Source organism: Etheostoma spectabile, unplaced genomic scaffold (assembly GCF_008692095.1).
Source record: "Etheostoma spectabile isolate EspeVRDwgs_2016 unplaced genomic scaffold, UIUC_Espe_1.0 scaffold00018901, whole genome shotgun sequence".
Classification (NCBI taxonomy): domain Eukaryota; kingdom Metazoa; phylum Chordata; class Actinopteri; order Perciformes; family Percidae; genus Etheostoma; species Etheostoma spectabile.
This window is the reverse complement of record NW_022604554.1, coordinates 9,263-21,522: the sequence shown is the minus strand read 5'-3', so window position 1 is coordinate 21,522 and position 12,260 is coordinate 9,263. Positions and strand designations below refer to the sequence as shown.

Here is a 12,260-nt window from a genome sequence, read left to right as displayed (position 1 = left end):
GAGCCCCACTCCCCCTTCCATATCTGACAATTGAAAGCTGTGGGGAAGGGGGTTCCAAAGCTTTTAGAGCATTCAAAAAGCAATTCTGATGCACTATACTGGCCCATTCAGGATGGCGCGCTGTATACTCTGACTGCAGCAACACAAGTCAAATTTCAGTGATACCTAGTTTTGTGGTGATTACGAGACTGAATGGAAAGTGTGTATCCCCCATGTAACTCAAAGCCTATCACTTCCAGTCATACTGTCAAATTTGGAGCTCCTTCCAATTACATTAACAACCAGGTGAGTCCTCAACATGCCCCCACCAACATTATGTTTACAGTCTAAATGGCCACAGGAAATTAAACCTGTAAGGCTTACTTTAAACTAGATGTGGAAAGTGAAAGGTTGATTTTTTTCACCTGTTCTGTGGCTTAAAACCAGGTTCCACCGAGATTTGAACTCAGATCGCTGGATTTAGAGTCCAAAGTGCTAACCATTACACCATGGAACCTTTCGAAAGTTGTCTTGCGTGGGTTGCTATGCAGTTTCTTTCATAAAGCACATGTGTGATATTTAAGGCACACAACAATCACAACAATTAAAATATCACGCCCAATATATTCTCGGTTTTGAGTCCTCGCCCCTACTATTTACGACATGGCCAGACGTAATCGGCTAAGAAGCAGCACTTTTCAGGGGTGGAGATTGAACCCTGAATCTCAGTTTAATTTGCAGTAAAGTATACACCTACATGTAAAGTGTACCCATATTTAAATAAACACACGTAGCAAAGTTTATGCAGTGTTGTTTAATTTACTCGTGTTTTTTCGTGAGTCAGGTAAATATTAGTGCAAATCAGTATTGCACTGCTTTTCAGGTTGTTGTTGCCGAGTGGTTAAGGCGATGGACTTGAAATCCATTGGGGTCTCCCCTCGCAGGTTTGAATCCTGCCAACAACGTGAGGGGCTCTTTAATTGTGGTCACACATCTCATTATAACAAATGGCAGATGTGCCTTCATGGACAATACTATAATATCAAATAGTTACTGGAAGCCACTGAAGCATCTCTGAGCATTCATTTTCATTCTCAATGCCCAGATGTGTTGCAGTTGATATGGCTTTGGTTCCCAGCCAGTAACTTTCTTTGAGTGACGTTACTTGCTTATTTTTTGAAGTAACCAGAAAGGTTACTCTCCCAACCCGGTTTGATAAAACATTAGATCTCTGTATATCGCACAAATAAGGGAACATAACAATCAATCAAGCTGCCTCCATGAGGATCCACAGACATAGACATGTTCCACCACCCGCAATTAAGCCTGTCTCCTCAGCTTCTAGACGCCGCTGCATCACCTCGCATCTGCGTTTGTGACAGTTTCTCACAGTTAGCAAAGCTCACATAAAGCAAATGCTGTGGCTTAAAGATCGAGCTCCCTGGAGTGATCCAACTCTGGGATTTATCCTTCTGCAGAAGACCATAGAGGCAGCTTCTCCAATTTTGAGTAACAGGAAAATAGCCTGATAAGCATACATGTGCAGCTCAACCTCAAAAAGCTATAAAGCAAATGCTTGTGGCTTAAAGATTGAGCTCCTGCTCAAAAACATTAGACGGGCACAGTTCTGTGGCGCAATAGGTCAGCGCAGTCGGCTGTTACCGAAAGGATGGTGGTTCAAGTCCACCCAGGGACGTTTGTTGCTTAAATAACCTGGAGGAGCCAACTCTGGATTTATTCTTCTTCAGAAGACCATAGAGCAGCCCAAGATAACCAAAGTGCCCTTATGTCTATCAGAAGATACAGTATGTAAATGTAGTGTATTTATATAGCGTTGTACAAACCATGTACATATCATCTTTACGGTCATCAGAGATTGGAAGTAACAAAGTATAATACTTTGTTAACGAAAAAGTAACAAAGTACAAACACTTCATTACTGTACTCAAGTAGATTTTTCAGATATTTTTACTTTAGTTTACCATTTATTTTTTGGCGACTTTTGACTTTTACTCCTTACATTTTAACATGAATATCAGTATTTTCTACTCCTTACATTTTACAAAAATTGGCTCGTTACTTTCTTTGTACTAAAGCTCGTCTATCAGGTGTGATTGTGAATAGCGGAGAACTGGAAGTCATATAACTGATGTTGTCAGTGAGCCTGTTTGTATTGGTCTGTAGTTCTGGCAAATTTTTTTAAAGTTAGCTTCTTTGTGTTTTTCACCTGTTACCTAGGTTACACCTGTTACCTAGGTTACACCTGGCTGTTTATACGATATAATGGTGATTGTTAAACCTCCTTGCTCATTAAGATAATGTAATTAATAGTGGGGTTATTGTTATTATTTACTAGCATTTATTATCCTATGCATTGTGTATGGTAGTAGCCTTTACAATGTTATTTATTTCTTTTATTACACACCCACAGCCATAGCAGAGCTACCCCCCTCCCCCCCATGTTCATACTGATGCGTGATTGTAAGAAGCATCAACAGAGATAAGTTGTCTCCGTCTGTGTTTTAACAGACGCACCTGGGCCGAAGTTGGAAACCACAATCAGCTTTAAATCCAGTCCTATCTAGTCCTCAATAAATTTCAAATATTTTCACGGGACTTATCTATTATTTTTTTGTCATCAATACCAAATTGAATCTAATTAGATGGGATATACACAGACTTCTCACAAAATCACAGCTAAATTCATATCTTGCTACTTAGACAGAATATTATTAACCTGGAGTCCCAGTCTCTATCAATATAAATAGGCTATATGTTTTTATATGTTTAGGCCTATTGGCAGACGGCCATTTAAAATGTAGGCAATGGCATATAAAGAATAAAGAATAAAGAGTCTTTTCTCCATGTCCACTGAAGATTCTCAGCAGCTCTCTAGTAACATCTGTCTGGTCCAAGTAGCTTTGTCATTAATAGGCTACTTTTACTTTTATACTTTAAGTAAATTTCTAAGCCTGTACTTTGTTACTTTTACTTGAGTAAAGAAGTTAAATCAGTACTTCAACTTTTACCAGATTATTTTTAACACAATTTTCTGTACTTCTACTTGAGTACGGGCAGTGAGTATCTCTGCTAAAAAAAGGAATTTAAAAAATCATTGTTTGGAAATTGATCTTAATGCCTTAATTTCATAAAAAGGAAAAATCCAACTTTTAAGGACATCGACTGTGTTGTCCAGTGATGGTGGTATAGTTATAGAGCATAGGTGCCTTCCAAGCAGTTGACCCGGGTTTGCTTACTAGCCATTGCAGTAAATTTTGTTGTGTGGTTACTTTCTTTTATTTGTCAAGAAGTAACCAGAAAGGTTACTTGCACAACCCAATTTGACAAAATATTAGATCTCTGTTATGGTACAAATAAGGGAGCATATCAATCAATCAAGCTGCCTCCACAAGGATCCACAGACACAGGCAGTGCACTACGATTTGCACTTTACCCGTGTCTGGTAACTTCTAATAACCAATCAAAAAGTTTATGAACGTTTGTTCCAATAGGTCTGGCACTGAATTGCAGGTAGCTGTGGCCGAGCGGTTAAGGCGATCGACTAGAAATCCCATGAGGTCTCCCCGTGCAGGTTTGAATCCTGCCGAAACGAGATGTGTTCCTCAAGGTGGAAGCAAAGACAGTGTTATCTCAGAAGTAGTGGAAGCAACCCATCTCCACCAATGCATTTCTCATCATTTATTTTCAGTCTTGTTACAAGATCTGCAGTGAACGTTGTATTGTCCAGCAGAAAGGCAACAGTGGTGTTCTTTTCAACTATGATTTATACCATAGCAGTACAATCATTTTGCCCAGGTTTGATTTCCAGCCACCACAGTTGCATTTACAGGTTTGAAGTCATAAACAACATTAACATTACATGTTTTACCCAGGTTTCTTCTTTTATTTAGTGATATTTCAATTTCCTTGCGGGAGTATCCCAAAAGGATTAATAAAGATAAGTCTAAGTCTATCTCAGAAAAAAGTTTAAAAAAATCTGAAGATCTTCAGGGATGTAGCTCAGTGGTAGAGCTCATGCTTTACGTGTATGAGGACCTGGCATCTCCAGCAGGTATTATAGTAGAGTCTTTAAAAGAGCTGCAACAGATATTACCTCCTGTGGTAATCTGACTGGTAGGGTTATAGAACGTAGTGGTAGACTAAGACCTCCTGTGACACAATCTAAGCGGTATGCTCTCTCTTTTATACCTCAGACTATCAGACAGCACAACAAGCACCTTAAAGATGAACTGAACTGGAATTTGAATAATGGTGATATAACAGATGTATTTTATTTTATCACTGGTACTATTATTAAAATGGGTGAATTTGTTAAAAGGGATAAAATGGCAAGTTGAAAGTGTTGTTTTTGTAACATGGGCGCCGCCATGTTAGAATTCCACAATCTACTACGTCACTGGCATGGTAAGCTACTCCGTGGCTAACTAGCACTAGCAGCGCAGCCATAGGAACACCATACAAAGAGTCGGATGCTAGCGACATATGGGTGGGGAAACGGAAAGAAAGACGTCTAGGGGGGTCATAATGTATTGCCCCTGGCTGCAGTAAGGAACTGTATAGGGCTAAGGCAGCTGGGTTACAACACATTTCCACAGGTACCTTTGACAAGGAAAAAAACAGTCCTCAACTCATGGCTAGCATCTAGCTGCCTTAAACGGGCTAGCCCTCCGACAGCCCCTGGATTTTGAGTCTAGCTTTTTTAGCGACAGACTATATGGAAAGCTGTGCTTCTGATACAACAGCGTCACTGGAGAGGTTAAGTCCAACAGACTGAAACCTGAGGCCTGCAGGCTCCAGTGCAGGGCAGACCGATAGACCACCGGCAAGTAACACCCCCGATGCTACCTGCCGCAGACCGGGCGCTGAAACTCTCACGGCAGGCAGAGAACAGAGAGGGAGCTATGGTTACCTGTATCGGCATACTATCAAGTCTACTAGGCAAAGGGCTGGGTGTAACGTTGTTGTCACTCAAAAACACGAACATATTCACTTACAAAAATAAAGCCCAACGTGTCGGCTTAATAGCGTTCAACAAAACAGAGACTGACACACTGGGCATTACTGAGAACACAACACCAAGCTAGATACCAACGATCCAACCGAGGGAAAGGGCTAGCAGCTAAATACGATGGCAGCTCTTATGACAAACTTCACAAGCTAGCACTCCGACCATAGACTGTAGAAATAAACCCATACTCCGACGATAATAATGCGTTTACTAGCCGCTAACTAAGCCACAGAATCCAGCGTCCTCCACTCCCCCTGAAGCTAGCGGATGTTAGCCGCTAGCTAAACCACAGAACCCAACGTCCCTGTACTCCCCCTGAAGCTAGTGGATGTTAGCCGCTAACTAAGCCACAGAATCCAGCGTCCCTCTACTCCCCCTGAAGCTAGTGGATGTTAGCCGCTAACTAAGCCACAGAATCCAACGTCCCTGTACTCCCCCTGAAGCTAGTGGATGTTAGCCGCTAACTAAGCCACAGAATCCAGCATCCCTGTACTCCCCCTGAAGAGTGGATGTTACCCGCTAACTAAGCCACAGAATCCAACGTCCCTCTACTCCCCCTGAAGCTAGCGGATGTTAGCCGCTAGCTAAACCACAGAACCCAACGTCCCTCTACTAGCCCTGAAGCTAGCTGATGTCCGCGTCTCAGCTAAACCACAGAATCCAACATCCCTCTCTAATCACCCTGAAGCTAGCTGATGTTCGCCGTCTCAGGGCACATTGTTGATGCAGAAACAGCTGCTAGTTCCATTGTAAAAATCTGCCAACTCCGCAAAACTCCAGACTCCTCCGCGCATCTATAGTCAAACTGGGGTAACGCTCCTACGTGCAGCTAAAAAGCGATCCCATAGATTAATGCGTCCAATTACATTTTCCATTTATCTGCCTCTATTTTCGTAAACGAACAGGACCTTAACCATGTTTTTTCTATTTTCTCTAAATGGACACAATAAATAAGCAGTCTATTTCCTAAAATGCATAATGTGCTTGAATACAATAAAGGAGAGTGCATGACAGTAAGCTGCGCCCACACACACCGGTCACTGTCACTCCCCCCGAGGCGATCCTGTACTTCAGTGGAGCCTGAAACTGATTGTCCTCCATGTGGTGGTAGTCAGACACTACAGGCCTGTCCCTCACAGGCTCAAATGCGTCCTACCATGCCAGTGACGTCATCGATATTGTCAGCGTTCTAATACTAACAAATGCAATTTTTGTGTTGCTTAAAAAAAAGCTATATTGATTTTTAAAATTATTTTTTTTAGTGTAATTCATTTGTAATTACCATAACCAACAAGTTATCAAAAGTTAGTTTTTCAGTTCAGTTCATCTTTAAGATGTCATTGTAATCACATTCAGATTACCTCAAATAAAGACACTGATGATCATTGTGTTCATAAGTGCTTCTCTTTGGGGTTGTCTTGGTTGTGAGTTTATCATCAGACACTAACACATGCAGAGCAAGTACATTTCAGCAGTTGTCCACCGCTGGCTAAATAAATAAAAGAATGGGAGTTTTGGAATAGATATTCAGCACTAACTGGTACTTTCTAATGCTGAATGAGCTCTATCTGGAGGAAAAAGGAGTTGCCCCAAAGAAAGTTATTGGACTCTAGTTGACCACTCATAGACTGTTAATGGCATACATTGGGATGATGGTTGTCTATTCATGAAGCCATTCATTACTTACAATTGTCAGTTTTTTTGTTTCTTGTTATGTCTCGGCAAGAAGTATTATACTTTAAGGTTGTCTGTCCATCTCTACATCAGAATCAGAAATTCTTTATTGATCCCTGAAGGGAAACTCTGGAAAAGACTGCACCTTCGAGCAGGGTTTGAACCAGTCTCAATGCCCAAATGTATTACAAGATTTGAAGTGAACATTACATTGTCCAGCGATGGTGGTATAGTGGTGAGCATAGCTGCCTTCCAAGCAGTTGACCTGGGTTCGATTCCCAGCCATCGCAGTAACTGTTTTTGGTTTGTGGTACTTTCTTTTTTTTACAAGAAGTCAGCAGAAAGGTTACTTGCCCAACCTGGTTTGATAAAATCTCTTTGAGCTGCATGATTATGGCCAAAATGATAACGACAATTACTTTGATCAATATGGAGATCACGATTAATTATCACAATTATTTGTTGATTTTCTAGTCCAAAGTGCTGGAAAGGAAGGTTTCACCTTTGATGAGGTTTGAACCTCAGGTTAACAAGGAACAATCTCAGCAAAGTTATGGATGGATGATTCTAGTTACATCACCAAGTTCAGGCCCAATGCCACAGCTGTAAGACGACACATTGGTTGCCTTCTAGCTATGTAAGATATACAAATGGCAGTGGTGGGATTTGAACCCACGCCTCCAGAGAGACTGGAGCCTAAATCCAGCGCCTTAGACCACTCGGCCACACTACCTGCAATTAACAGCTTTCCACATCATGACAAACACAGGCACCGTAATCAACGTTATGCTTGTTAATGTTATTGGAAAACTTGATGTAATACAAGCAAATACATAAGGCCCCACCCAACAGTTTTGTGATATGTGGCGGGCAACTGTATGTCAATGATCAAGCTTGTTGCTGTGACCAAGAAACCACCAGCAAAATGACTGATACATCATCAGTTTCAACATTTTCTTGGATGCCAAATATTTGAATTCAAAGTCAGAATCCAATTGAGATGTAAGATCAATACAATGCACGTCCAGCTTCTACATTTCCGCATGAGAAATTCCCCAATTTCTCAGTAACAGGAAAATAGCCTGATAAGCATACATGTGCATCTGGGATTTATTCTTCTGCGGGACAATGTAGAGCAGTCCCAAGATAACCCAAGTGTTCATACCTCTATCAGAAGGTACAGTTCTGCAAACCATGTACTGTACATATTAATCTTTATGGTCATTGGTATGCCGGTCCCTTGATGTAATACAAGCAAATACATAAGGCCAGACAGAGACAAAAAGTGAGAGAAAAGAAAAAGAGACTAGCTGTCTAAAGGATAATCAGTTGAGATTGTGTGCGTCTTTGAGAAATGTAAGTCATGGAACTGATGTTGTCAGATCATTTAAACTAATGAGGAAGAATTTGACAAATCAAAATCAAGTCCAGGAACTTACTCTTTCAAATATCACACCTGAGTCTGTCAAGTCCTCACCATTCCCTGACCGGGAATTGAACCCGGGCCGCAGAGACAGGCACTATTACTACTACCACTTCTAATAATCAACAATGCCAGAGAAAAATGACAAAGAGTGATAACAGTTAACAAGCATTACCTTAGTTAAGGTCCCTGTGTGTGTTACGATGTGGAGAATAGTTATGTGCAGGTAGTGTGGCCGAGTGGTCTGAGGCGCTGGATTAAGGGTTTACTGGCCAACCGGCATCAGCCTGGTCAGGAATATCAGAATAGCTGTAGTTAATTTGTTTGTTTTTGGTCTTTGTGTCTTCTTTTAGTTTAACACATTCGTGGAGAGTTAGCCAGAGTGGCTAGGATGGCGGTAGGTTGGCAGACTCGAACATTGCACATTTTCAAAGGTGATTAGTTTATTTCCATGGTCTGCAGTACACGGATAATTAACCCATCAAACTTAAAGACAGTGGCACATTAAACTAATAGTAGCAATAACAGGCACATGTTCCTGGCAGCACAGCCTCCCCTCCGTCTCTCCTCCCAGGAGCACAAATCCCCCCATTTATATAGGGTTGTCAATTCCCCCCCCCCCCCCCTCCACTGCTTCAGTCTATCCCATCCTAAAGCAGGTTGATCTACTCCAAACCTTAATACCTTGCCATCTCTTAACCTATGGAACTTGGTCACCAGTTCCCTCCTATCCTGCTGACTACAAAACAGGTCAGGATTTTGCATACCTTTTTTATACAATGACCAAAAACAACCAAAATAAACATTCCTATACAAAAGAAAACCCTCTACTTGGTTTGGCCCGTGATGTCATCCATGACCACCCTATCCCTATAAAATAGGAATACTTAGGCCGGCCCCTCCCAAGCAATTGTCTTGCATGGTGGAACTGAACAAAGGAACAAACAATTGTAAGTATCAATACAGGGAAAACCATGTTTCAACTTGCAACTGTTGAGTTTTAAAAAGTTAAATATCTGAAAGAACCAGGTTAGAAAATTATGGATACTTCTGTTTCCATTCCCCCCCGCTTTTTCTCTAAAATGTAAAGAACCACAGGTCAGGTCTGGCAATTAACATATGGAAAGGGGCTTCCTGCTATACAACAAAGGTGGTCCTCTCTGTCTCCTGTCCCCTGGGGTTTTAGTCTAGGCTAAAACAATACAATGTTGATTGGAATAGATTGATGTCAGAGTTTCACATTTACACAACATAACCATTTGCTCTGCAACCAAAAGCGACCCCCAAAGGTGCAGAACAGGATCTCCATTGGTCAGCAATGATGCACTCAACATGCTGTCATGACAACAACGGACCAATGAGAAAGGATTTGAATGCACCATGGGAAAAAGAACAGCCCCCCGTTGCAGCGAATAAAAGTGTGAACTAAGAAGTTTCAGGACTGCTTTCATGTGACTCCGTCAGGAGGAGCGTGGATCAGTCCGCTGTCAGCTGCAGTGTTATTTTGTTTGTTTGTCTGATTGTCTTTGTCTCATCATCTTCATCACTGCTGTTGCATTAAACCTTTTCCTTAAGTCTCAATTCGACCCAAAGCCTCCTTTTCCTCAGAAATCCGAACGAACGCGATGTTAGTTATGAATTTCTTCACAACCTAATAAAATGGAACTGAAACTAATGTATGACTGTGTGTTTACTTTACTAATGACCTGTATGGGACAAGTGGTGAGCAAACCCACTTTGTCACCCCCCCCCCTTAAAACCGTTACTCCTCAGAGTCACGGGATAGAAAGTCCGTAATGACATTTCTTCTTTCCATGTCTGTACCAGACCTGAAAACGATACGGCTTGTAATGGGAAAATTACATTTAACCAATGATTTTCATATTAATTATTCATGATAAGATCTCCAATTCCTCTCAGAGTATATGACTTCTGTATCTGTCATATGTGTTTCCTTGATGGAAGACAACTGGGTTTGTTACAGAAACAGTTGTCTAAAGCTGTGTTTATCATAGCAGGTCCCAGGTCGAGACCGTAGCCCATCCTAGAGACAAGATGTCCTTTTTCAGCTGAGATAGAATGACCGGTCAAGAAACTTGACACACGAGGGGCAGATTCAGAAATACGTAAGAGCTCCAACTGTCTGCCAAAGGTTCACTAATTGTTGTGTTTGAGATTAAACTGTTTTCCAAACAAGGTTTATTTTCCTCTGGGGGCACTGGATATAAGGAAGTGTATTACTGATTGTATTCACCAGAACTGTTGTCACTCTGTAACTTGCATTGTGAGAGCTTTTCTTGTCATTTTTCCAGGCCTGATTTCAACATCTTTGATGCTGCTGGAATGAAAATTAATAAATAAATTATTTGATATTAGTTGACTATATCGGGATATGTAACTGAAGGAAGAATCACCGGGTCGTTATGGATCTAAGAAGAGGGAGCCAACTCGTAAGGATCTGCACCGCCAATAAACTGTAATTTTTCGAAATATCATCCTTCCCTAAATGCCTTTGCATCTTGGATGCTTTTCTGTTGTTTAGACATGGCTACATTCACATAAAGTATCCAAAGTGCACAATACTGCACTGTAATCTTTTCAGGCGTTTACACCGAGTTCCTCCAACATGGCTGGGCATGTGGGTTCACACCCAGAGGTGCTGTGGCTTAGTTGGTTAAGTGCCTGTCTAGTAAACAGGTGATCCTGGGTTCAATTCCCAGCAGCACGTTGTTGTTGCAGAGATTACCTCTGTTTGCATCATGTCTACCCATTCCACATGCTACCCATTAAACCCTGGTTGCAAATGAAAAAGGCATGTTACGTTAACACAGACTAAAGATGATAAATTAAATTTAAGTTTAAGCCACAATATACACAAAGTTCATTCATCAGCCATTTCTGTTCATTTGGCCTCAGTATGTTGTTTGTACACTGTGTACACTGTACACTGCAGCCTCTGCTACCTGTTGAGTAAGCCAGAGATCAAGGTGTCTGATCTGACCTCTTTTGGCAGGTGATAAACTACGCTGGAAACATTACTGGCCCAGTGGCGCAGCTCCAACCCTCCGGAGGCTCGGAGGACCTGTAGCTTGCTCACTAGCTGTGTGGCATTCCTTGATGTTGGCAGGCTCAGGAGGCAGTTATCCACATAGAAACATCTTTCCACTGATGACCGGACGCTATCTCCAGACGCACCGTGATCTGAGACATGCTTCTGCAAGGCATAGCTAGCGCAGCACGGATTGCCAGGTACTTCTACCTCTTCTGCAGACTGGCTACTGGATAGGATTGATCCACCAAGCCTAGGCAAGCTGAGTAGAAAGCCCAATCTCCTTGGAACGCCTCAGGATCCCCCAGTCAGAGCTGGTTGATGTGGCTCGGCAAAGGGGAGTTTGGGGTCCCCTGCTGAGCTGCTGGACTAAGATGGATGGATGGAGGGAACCCTCTAGCTAGCTCATTGTATTCTTGCCAGATGAACTTTGCTACAGGAGGCGCTGTAGCTTAGTAGTTGAAGCGCCTGTCTCGTGAACAAGAGATCCTAGGTCCAAATCCCAGCAGTGCCTGGTTATCACTTACAGTTTTTCTTAATTGTTTACACACAAATACTGGTACTTGAGACACAATGACCACAACATGTAACTCAGTCACCAACCCCCTGAACCAATTCTGCTAAACTACAATCTCAATTCCTGCTCTACACTCAGCATGCAGTTCTAAAACACACTTTTTTCAAAACACTACACACAATTCTCTGCCTTTGGCACAATTTTCATGAAGAAAATCTCTTGTCTTCACAAGGAACACACTGCCTTTCATATATGCACACTGACCCATCACAAGGGCAAACACCCGTCACACAGCTTTACAGTTAACAATCAGAGCTTTAGCATAAAACGGCAAAAGGTGAGCTCTTCTGTTGTGGAGGATTGGAACATTGGAAACAGAGTCAGAACCAGAGGATTGAGAGTAGTAGGAGGAGGTGGACGAGGAGGAAGAGGAAGAGGAAGAGAAAGGCCAAGGACTGTAATCTCTGATTTGCAAAAGTACAGCCGAAATGTGAGCAGGTACACTGTAGCATCCATCATCCGGACTTTCCGAAATGAGAATAGGTAAGAAATCTACTCTCACTAGAATATTGCAGTACTGCACAGTATT

At 41.9% G+C, this 12,260-nt stretch overlaps 3 non-coding genes across 3 annotated transcripts; 2 read left to right on the top strand and 1 right to left on the bottom strand.

The window, feature by feature from the left end:
- Positions 1–862: 862 nt before the first annotated feature.
- trnas-uga (transfer RNA serine (anticodon UGA)) lies at positions 863–944 on the top strand. Its single transcript has one exon. It is a non-coding gene; the product is annotated as a tRNA-Ser (tRNA).
- Positions 945–6,900: 5,956 nt separating this feature from the next.
- On the top strand, positions 6,901–6,972 carry trnag-ucc (transfer RNA glycine (anticodon UCC)). Its single transcript has one exon. It is a non-coding gene; the product is annotated as a tRNA-Gly (tRNA).
- A 361-nt stretch (positions 6,973–7,333) lies between these two features.
- Positions 7,334–7,415, bottom strand: trnal-uag (transfer RNA leucine (anticodon UAG)). The gene has a single exon. It is a non-coding gene; the product is annotated as a tRNA-Leu (tRNA).
- Positions 7,416–12,260: the final 4,845 nt, after the last annotated feature.